The 8,633-nt window shown below is 49.0% G+C and overlaps 1 long non-coding RNA gene across 10 annotated transcripts in view; it reads left to right on the top strand.

Moving 5' to 3' along the window:
• Positions 1-7,384, top strand: part of LOC128099414 (uncharacterized) — a 43,251-nt gene extending 35,867 nt beyond the window's left edge. For 5 of the 10 annotated variants that reach the window (XR_008214516.1, XR_008214517.1, XR_008214513.1 and 2 more), the window contains 4 exons: positions 444-505; positions 676-3,810; positions 4,805-4,991; positions 6,585-7,384. This is a non-coding gene — a long non-coding RNA (uncharacterized LOC128099414). Of the gene's footprint in view, positions 1-443; positions 506-675; positions 3,811-4,804; positions 4,992-5,295 lie in introns of all 10 variants that reach the window. The other 5 variants (XR_008214512.1, XR_008214518.1, XR_008214515.1 and 2 more) reach the window with 5 other exon arrangements.
• Positions 7,385-8,633: the final 1,249 nt, after the last annotated feature.

Raw genomic sequence — 8,633 nt, 5'->3', positions numbered from 1 at the left:
GTAAGTAAAGTAGTGGAGGACCAGAGGGTTTGGTGGGAAGTGGAAGGATCCCGGGATGCTCAGTCATAGCCGGCCTTAGAGTATGAGACAAGAAGAAAACTGAAGAGGGGGTATCTTTGCGCCTGTCCGTCCCCGGCCTCCACCCCCTACTTGATGCACATATCCATATCCCAGTCCCTTGAACCCTGTCATCTTGAAGCCACTGCCAGGGGCTGGAGATCCCAAATAGAGCAACCAAGGGCAAGCACAAGGACCAATGTAACCAATAGCATGTCCTGCAGTATACGGACGGTGCGTGTTGGGTGTCCCAAAGCAAGCCCGGACATCAGTGGCTGTGTCAGGGTGATGGAGAGGGGATCCTAGGTTCATAGACGTACAGAGGGAGGCAGGAAGTGCAGGCAGCAAGGGTTTAGACAAGATGCAAATCCTGCTTCTACTTACAGGTGCTCACTTGGCATACCCTGGAAAGCTGTGGAATATACAAGCCCGGCCTCAGACAACAGAGGTAGGAGACAGTGTCAGGCAATGGGGATTTTCATTTGTTTACTCAGCTGACCTGCCGTTCTGAGGCTAAGAGGTGGGGCTGAGCATGTTGTGGAGCTGGCTAAGGGACGGATGGGGTGGGGAGCAGCCATCCAAACTGCCATTGTCCCGCTTTGCTTCTCTGGATTCAAGGACGTGCCTGGTTTCTGGTCCGTATGCCGCTCCCAGAGAACCTAAGAAGCTTCTTTGTTCTCAGCCTTCTCCAGGTAACAGTGGGCCCTGTGGTTTTGGTCCCAGAAGGACCCTCGGGAGCTGGCAGGATCCCTTGCCTACAGCTTGGGCCTGGTGTTCTTTCCAGGCCATATATTCTAAGAGATGTAGGTCCATTCCTTTTGGGGGCTCCTAAGGGATGAGTCGGAAGGCTTTGGAGGAATCACTGTAATGCCTAAGACCCCTGTTTCATTGTCTCTGGCCATTCCAACCTTAGTGAACCATCTTAACTGAAATCAGTGAGGTCTGGCAGCCAGACAGCCAGTGTGGAATTCGCCATGGCTTCAGACGCCACTGCCACTACCATTTCTTCCGGCTGCTGCAAACCTCTGCCCGGCTCTCTAAGCCCACATGTGTGGCCCTTCCTTAGATCCTTGGGAGCCACTACTCCAGAGGTGCACAAGGAGCTTTTACTGTGTCCAACACAGCATCTACCCCAGGGGGCTCCCAGTGGGGACTGGGGCAGGGGTGTCAGTTGATGTAGGCGACTATTAGTCAGGGGAGACAGACGGTTAAAGGCGCAAACTGTGGGCATGTAGGGAGGCAGCACCTGCCTCTGGGCAAGGGCTTTTCATGTGGCAGCAGCTCGTGTTTGTCACGAGCAGGAGACCGCCCTGGGCTCGTAGGTCTTCATGACACCGATGGTCAAGGCACCAAAGGTGCAGAGATCAAGCACATTCCAGAGGTCAGGACGCAGAGGCAGGATGCGAAGCCAGGTGCTCTGGCTGTAGAGCCTGTATCCCCATCCCCCATCCATAGCCTCTAGAGGAGCCAGTGAACTAGCCTGATGATGCAAGGCCCACCTGCCTCCTTCTTATTAGTTTGCTGTCTGCCAAAATGGCAGAGTGACCTACTCCAAACACCAAAGGACCTCACACCACCTTCGTGGGTGGCTGAATACTTGGCTGAGGCTGAGGCTGAAGGCCCGTGGTTGCCCCTCCTTCTGCTAGCCCAGAGCCTGTGGAGGAGGCACCTCGGGGCTCTGGCTTTCCCTTGCCCATTATTTATTTCTGTCTCCCTCCTAACCTGCAAAGTTGAAAGGTAGGGCCCTTGACTTAACAAATCTCTTTAAAGACAGGCCCTTCAGAGTGGCTGGTACTGTATGGGGGACACTGATACCACACAGGACACAGAATGTGCCCTAGAGAATGTGTCATTTTAATGGGAGAACCAGCCACTCTTCCTGCTGCCACTCTCCTCCTTGGCAAACCCCGCCTCACCCATGCCACCTTCATGCTCAGAATCCTCAGTAGTTCCCGTCGCTTCCATGACCCTGGAGGCAGGTGTTCTATCAGTGTGACTTGGTGCTCCAAACAGTGCTCACACGGACAAGAGCTGAGCCAATCAACACAGCACTGTCAGATAAATAAATAAGTAAATGGCAGAAGCCACATTCCTTAACCAGCCCCCAGCCCCATCCTGAACTACCCCCTCTTCCTCAATTCTGGTGGGTGGCCTGCTTCCCTGGGCAGGGATCTCCATCCACCTGTAGATGCCCAGGAGCTCAGTGCACTCAGGTGCCATACATCCTTGCTCTGGCAAGAAATGGTATCTCCTCCCATTTGTTGAAGTTTGTCCATCTCCAGTCGACCCCTGACCTATAGAACAACTCTGTTCTCTTGGCACCAACCTTGGAGGTTGGAATGTGTCTTCCGTCCTTGGGCAGGCTTGGAGCTCCTTGTGGATAGGAAGGATGTGGGTGCAAACTTTAGTTCAGCCAGCTCCTTGGTGCCCAGCAAGGACACACACACACACACACACACACACACACACACACACACACACACACACACACACTGTCTTGGACACAGTGGAATGCTCTCATAGCATCACTGTGTCAGTCTTCCCAGACATGAGTGCCAGAGTATCCTGAGCAAACGTGACTTTGTGACTTGATCCTCACCTTTGTCCCAGTCCTTCACGTTCACTACTGCCTGGCTCCTGGCTGACCACAGCTTGCTCACTCTGCCAGTCACTCAACTATGGTGGGCTGGGGCTGAGGACACGACAGGAAGTTGGGGAGAAAAGCACGTCCCAGAAGAACCAACGTGAGTGGAGTGAGATGGTGTTCCTGGGACCTTCCGACAGGTCAGTGAACAAGCTCCCGTGGAGTTTTACCAGTTTGGGTGTCCGCGCTGCTGGTTCTTTGCCATGTGACATGGAACTCTCCTGGGAGTGTGGTGGTGGGGGACTCAGTTTGTACATGTGAATGGAGAGTTACAATACCTACCCACTAAAGGGAATGTTTGGAAAGAGGGTTGAACTAGAGGATGCCTGGGCATTTCTCAGCCTGGCAGAGCTTGGTCACAGCCAAGGGACAGTCACATCATTATTGCTAATGGTTCTATTTCAGCCAGAAGCAGAGTGAAAGTTTCTGGATTGGAAAATCCGATCTGAGGCCCAACAAGTCACTGGATGGAAAATGGGTGTAGCATCATGGGACCTGGGCAGGGCCTTAGTGTGAGAAAACCAGCTGCCGGGAGAGAGAGCCAACCTGGTTCTTAGCCTCCACCCCACACGTGGCAACCAAGAACTCACTTTGCTTTTCTCTCCATTTCTTTCCTCTCTCCTTTTGTTTGACTTTTTCATGGTTGGGGATTGAACCTGGGCATCACGCACGAACTCTGCCATGGAGCTATGTCTTCAACTCTTTCTGTTTTTATTTTTAAGACAGAGTCTTTTACTAACTCACCCAAGCTTGTCTTGAACTCATAATCCTCCTGCCTCAGTCTCCCTAAATAGCCGGGATTACAGGCCTGGCTAAGAATCTGAGTTTTCAATGAACAAAATCCTTCCATGATCAAGGTTGGCCTTAGCATATTTGGAAGTCCTTTTGTGATCACCCCAGGAGCTTCTCCCCTTCTTTTCTAAGCTAATAGCCATCTGCCTGCAGACAGGTAGACACCGTGGGAACAGAAGGCCCACAGAAACAGCTGGTTGACCTCCCCTGGTTAACCCTGTCAGTAGGATATAGTCTCACCGAACTTCCCCTTCATGACCAGCAGATGGCGAGCGTGTGTTAGTGCTGCTGAGTCCTGGATGCCATGGAATTGTGAGGTAAAAATCCTCCACCTGCTCCTCTATGGAGTTCTATCAGGCAGGTCTGGGTAGCATTCCAGATATCCAGTGAAGATGTCTTCCTCCAGCTGGATGTAGAAGCTTTGTTCCCAGTACTTGCAGAAAGAAATGCTGAGATACTGAGGTAGCATCTCCCTACCACAAGAGTTCTTGGGTTCCTCACTCTTGACCTATGCACCCACATAGAGGCGGGTACCTCCCACCTTCTAGCAGCTGGATTCTAGATTAAATTAAAATGGAAAATGAATAATTTAAACAGAAATATTATGGCAAAGATCACCAGACAGCAAAGCCTGTCTTTGCTTTTTGTTTTTGTTTTTTGTTTTTGTTTTTGTTTTTGTTTTTGTTTTTTTGAGACAGGGTTTCTCTGTGTAGCTTTGGAGCCTGTCCTGGATCTTGCTTTGTAGACCAGGCTGGCTTCGAACTCACAGAGATCCACCTGGCTCTGCCTCCCGAGTGCTGGGATTAAAGGCATATGCCATCACCACCAAAGCTATCTTTACATGTCAGTCAGGGAAGGAGCCCGGCTGGGAAACCCAGAGGGTCTGCAGGACCCTGTGGATGGATCAGTTCATAATTCATTTGTGGTAGTGTGGAAATAAGGGGCCTTTTTCTTATAAGCCTCTTACATGGTTCATTGCCAGGGTTCTGGGAGGCAAGATGGGATGTCAGAAGGAGCATAGTCTCTGAAGACAGACTACTTAAATCCCAGTTTGGCCATGTATTATTAGTTGTGTGCCTTTGGACAAGAGTCTAAATTTTTGGAGACCCAGTTTCCTTATCTGAAAGGCAGAAGCCTCAAAAACATAAATTGCAAACTATTATGTATTGTTTAAATGATTTTAGAGTCATATAATGAACTTGACATACTGTAGGTGCTAAATAGATGTTAATAAATGGCTGCTGACATTTGTTTTGTTTCATTTTACGTTTTCCTTCAGTAAAGTGAGTTAATCACCTGTCCTTTCCAAAGGGGTGTCTGAAGTTCTAGAAGACGAGCCTGGAGGAAGAAGGCCCCAAGAATGGACACGATTCCCTCCTCCCTCTCCAGGTCTTCCTTCTATAAGGACCTACGTCAGCTCACCTTCCAGTGTGTCTGTTGACATGGCACCATGCTCTTCATCTGATGGGCCAGAGTCCAGTGTGCTCTGCCTGGGAAGGTGAGTGATGTTCCTGTGGAGGTTCAGCCTCTCATGGGGCAGGTCTCTGCTGGGCTGAGTGACAGCTTGGGAGGTGGGTGTCTGTGCCAGCACAGCTTGTCTCTGAGCTGGCCCTTCCCTGAGGTCATGAGGCCAGGCCTTTGTTGCTCCTTAGTGCCTTCCAGGAGCTCAGGCAATAGCCCAGAGAGTGAAAGGGGGTTATGCATACACTCACATAGCATTCTGCTCCCCCAGCCCTCCATCATGATCTTAGCTGGTTCACTCCAGATCTCAGGTAAAATCTTACTGATGATTTTCTCTGCAGATTTGCAGGAGTGTTCCCAGCTGTGACGAGGCTCTCTCCCACCTCTCTCTGCAGCCTTCTTCAGTGGATGCTTAGTTTTTTTGGCATACATCTTCAGAACCTGTACTGTGGACTGGCAGCCTGGGGCCTCTCATAGGTTCTGTCTATAGGGGAAACATCTTTTATGGTGATATTTTATTTGTACTGAAATGTGATTTTATTTGCATGTTAATAAATAAAGTTGCCTGGGGGTCAGAGCTAATAGCAAGCCATAGCAGAAGCTGGGTGGTGGTGGTGCACGCCTTTAATCCCAGCTCTTGGGAGACAGAGCGAGGCGGATCTCTGTGTGTTCAAGGATACAGCCAGCATGGAGACACACGCCTTTAATCTCAATACCAACCATAGAAGACCTGGAGGTCTGTATAGACAGGCAGTGATGAGGAGGTCATGTGGTTGGGTTTACAACCAATGAGAAGGCAGAATAGAAAGTCTATAAAAAAGACAGACAGACAGGAAGTAGCTCTCTTGCTGAGGAGGACAGAAGCGGCAATGAAGGGTAAGGTTTTTTTAGCTCTGACGTCTTGGGCTTTCATCTTTGCATTGGCTCTGTGTTTCTTATTTAATAAGATGGTTACACCTACAATCTTTCATCCTCTGGCTGGTGAGAAGACCCTGTTAGCTCCAGGATTCTGGGCTGAACCCTCAGCTATGTTTTGAGTTACACCCGTGTCCTGATACCTAATCATGAACAGGTCTTTCTTATCCCAGGGTCTTCCTTGGTCTCCCTACGTGTCAGAGTTTCAGTAGCTACCTCCTTTGTTCTTTGAACTAACCATCATGAATGAGCATGATAGAAAACTTTTAACAGGTGACCAGGTCTCATTCCCATCACCTACAATGTGAGTGCTGCAGCTAGACGGCCACTAAGCACAAGCATCCTGTGACCCATGACTGCTGATCGAACACAGGTGCCTGAGTACCCTGAGGCTTAGGGACCATCACTGACAGATATTGGTGACAGTCTGAGGTATCCCTCATAGGAACTGGGAGTCACTCAGCTCACCATCAGTGTTAGCATGACAAAAATGGATGACTGGTGGGGGTAGCTGATGAGGAGAAGGAGCAAGAAGATTCCTGGGATCATGGGCTGGGGCTTGAGTTTTTTGTTTGTTTGTTTCTGAACAGTGGGAGGTCTTGCTTCTGCTGGTGGACAAGGGGACTAAACAAGAGGGACCCAGGAAGGGAGTTGTCCCTCCTCAGGATGATTTCTGATGCTCTCTCCCTTAACTCCTATGCTTTATTTCTTCTAGGATCAGTCTGTGGCCATCACTGCTCACTCTCTGCCATCTCTTCACCAAGTACTGCTTACAGATGAATTTCACAGCAACCATGGTTTTCCATGTTGGCCTCATCATCCTTTTCTTCAGCTTCCACCAGAAGACATCCCTCAAGGGACACTGGAAGAGGCCGGCTTAAATAAAGAGTAGGACCAGAGACCAAGACCAGCAGAGGTATCTTCATGGAGACCTGGGCAGAGGACAGCAGAGCTCTCAGCTCTCTCCCCGCCCTGCCCCAAGAGCTGCAGCTCATCCAACGAAAGAGGAAAATCTCCTCCCTTCTAGAGTTCAGGAGGAATGAAATGGACTCAGGCTTCATACCCACTGCTCACATGGATTTATACTATCTGTGAACCTCCTGCCTCTACTAGATATAGTCCTTTAATGGAAGGAACTGTCTTTTTTTCTGTGGCCACTATACTGGGCACCCACTTCATCTCAAAAATGCACCTCTAAGGCTTGGATTCTACAGCTGGTGGTCATGGCCACTGGTAAAGAACAGGCCTGGGTGTGGACAAAGTCAAGGATGGCTTGCCATCTGACTTGAAGTGGGAAACTTACTTGGTTTCCGATGTGGCTATGAACAACTACCCCCTCCCACACACAGCTTTTAGCTCACCACCCTCAGCATGGGTGTGTGTAGTTGCATGATTCCATAGCACGTTATTAGGGTGAGAGAAAGGGATATATGCATGGATCAGAATTGTTTGCTGTCAACATGTGGATTTTTCTGCTTTGTTCAAATGTCAAATAAATATTGACAAATGAAATCATCTGAGATCAACGGTTCTCCTTTCTCAGTGGGAGATACTAGAGTCCACTAAGAACTCTGAATGTAAACTGTGCAAAAAGCTTCTACAGAGGAATAAGGGGACAGTTGAGAAATGGTTGATCTTCATTTATTTTCACATATAGAAGTCTCCTGAACCCCCTCCCTGCCCATCAAGACCCGAGGCAGGTGGGAGAGCTGGCCCCCGGGGTCATAAAAGCAGGAGAGCTGCCGGGCAGTGATGGCACACACTTCTAATCCCAGCACTTGGGAGGCAGAGTCAGGTGGATCTCTGTGGGTTCAAGGCCAGCCTGGTATACAGAGCAAGATCCATGACAGGCTCCAAAACTACACAGAGAAACCTTGTCTCAAAAAACCTAAGAGGAAAAAGAGAGAGAGAGAGAGAGAGAGAGAGAGAGAGAGAGAGAGAGAGAGAGAGAGCAGGAGAGCTGTCCCTGTCCCCCACCAGCTGCAACACTCGGAAGAGCAGACCCTGCACCTCACCTGGGCAACACAATAGAGCCAATCCTATTGGCAGAGGTGTGGATGAGCCAGTCCAGAAGTTGTAAGCATGGGAGAGCTGTCCCCATTACTCATCTGTCATGTGGTGGCGTGGGTTGGGGAAAGATGCCTCTATCTACCCATCAATGCCTGAAGCATGTGGAAGAGCTGATCCTTACTTTACTTGGGGATTTGTTGAAGTTTACTGTCTTCTGTATATATAAAAATAATATTTTTTAAAATGTCCAAAATTTAATCTCTATCTATCTATCTATCTATCTATCTATCTATCTATCTATCTACCTATCTATATCTATATCTATCTATCTATCTATCTATCTATCTATCTATCTATCTATATTTGGTTTTTCGAGACAGGGTTTTTATGTGTAGCTTTACGCCTTTCCTAGAACTCACTTGGTAGCCCAGGCTGGCCTCGAACTCACAGAGATCCACCTGCCTCTGCCTCCTGAGTGCTGGGATTAAAGACATGCACCACCACCACCCGGCCCTATATTTCTATATTATACTACTGAATATTTTCTTGATTTTCTCTTTTTTTTTTCTGGAGCTGAGGACCAAACCCAGGGCCTTAGTACTTGCTAGGCAAGGAGTCTACCACTGAGCTAAATCCTCAACCCTATTTTCTTGATTTTAAAACTCATTCCCCTTCCCCCCCACATACACTGCTTTAAAGTGGAATTGCCAGGGTCACTGCTTTGACTTCCTGGTTGTCCCTCTGCAGCAGTGAG

Source organism: Peromyscus californicus, unplaced genomic scaffold (assembly GCF_007827085.1).
Source record: "Peromyscus californicus insignis strain IS unplaced genomic scaffold, ASM782708v3 Scaffold_6__1_contigs__length_162567912, whole genome shotgun sequence".
Lineage (NCBI taxonomy): Eukaryota > Metazoa > Chordata > Mammalia > Rodentia > Cricetidae > Peromyscus > Peromyscus californicus.
The sequence above is the reverse complement of the archived record's forward strand: the minus strand, read 5'-3'. Positions and strand labels throughout refer to the sequence as shown.